Genomic DNA, 1,220 nt, shown 5'->3' on the forward strand with positions numbered 1-1,220 from the left:
AGAACCAGCCCAACCACGACATCTACTCTACACACACGTGTGTGTGTGTGTGTGTGTGTGTGTGTGTGTGTGTGTGTGTGTGTGTGTGTGTGTTGTGTGTGTGTGTGTGTGTGTGTGTGTGTGTGTGTGTGTGTGTGTGTGTGTGTGTGTGTGTGTTGGGGGGGGGGGGGGAGAAACAGCACAGCCACAGCCTCTGATCTTCTAGTTGGTTGCGGGTCAAAACCAACACACGTGTACACACACACACACACACATGCGCACACTTTGAATTTCTGGTGAAGGATAGCTCTTTTTTGGTTCTTAATTTAACATTGGTGTTGAGCGCTCTCTGTGGAGGGTACGACGGTTCAAATGCACTAGTGTGTTTTACACGACGGTTCCTTGAGGAGGAATACGTTGACAGTATTGGTGGCAGTACGGCGACAAGAGGGGGGGGATGGTATTATTGTTACGCCCGAACACAACGGCAACCGTGTGTTGAGGCCACACCTGCTGGACAATCGCATTTCACCAGGAGGCGGGACATCCGGAAAACGTGAGGTGAACGTGATGGCCGGCGACAGCCAATCATAACGCAGTTGTGAGTGTTGAGGCTTCTCCGGACATTTCCGACGATTTAGTTATTCATAAATCCGGAGCTTTCTACGACAAGTCGTCTGTGTTGTCGGCCTCGTTTGCCGTGGCAGATCAATCAAAGTCACTTTTACAGTGTTGCCAGAGGCCCCGCCCATCGCCCCCGGGGCCAATCGGAATTGGCCGCCTTTTAATGCATTTATTGCACTACTTTTTGTATTTTTTTTTTTTTTTTTAAAGAGGGTGTTCTTTTTTCTTTTCTTTTTTTTTCCTTTACAAAACATCCGACGTAGGTATTGTATTTATGTGTAGTGTATTATTTACAATAGTTAGGCATGGTAATGGGGTAATGATACTGTACTCAACAAACACACCCTTACCCTTGTAAATACTGTATATGCGTATGTATGCTGTAAAAAATACCTAACCTTGTGGAGGATTTTGTTTGTGTGTGTAGTGTGTAGTGTGTAGTGTGTGTGTGTTGGGTGTGTGTGTGGGGGGGGGCGGGCAAAGCAAAGCAAAGCAAGCCAGTTAGTCACATCACATTGACCAGACCCCGTTAAAAAAACCTGACTTGGTTGCAGCCGTTTTTGCTAGCATTCAAAGCCAGCTACACAAGCCTGCTCAGAAGCCAGTAGGAATACTGG

Source organism: Micromesistius poutassou (assembly GCF_964030765.1).
Source record: "Micromesistius poutassou genome assembly, chromosome: 10".
Lineage (NCBI taxonomy): Eukaryota > Metazoa > Chordata > Actinopteri > Gadiformes > Gadidae > Micromesistius > Micromesistius poutassou.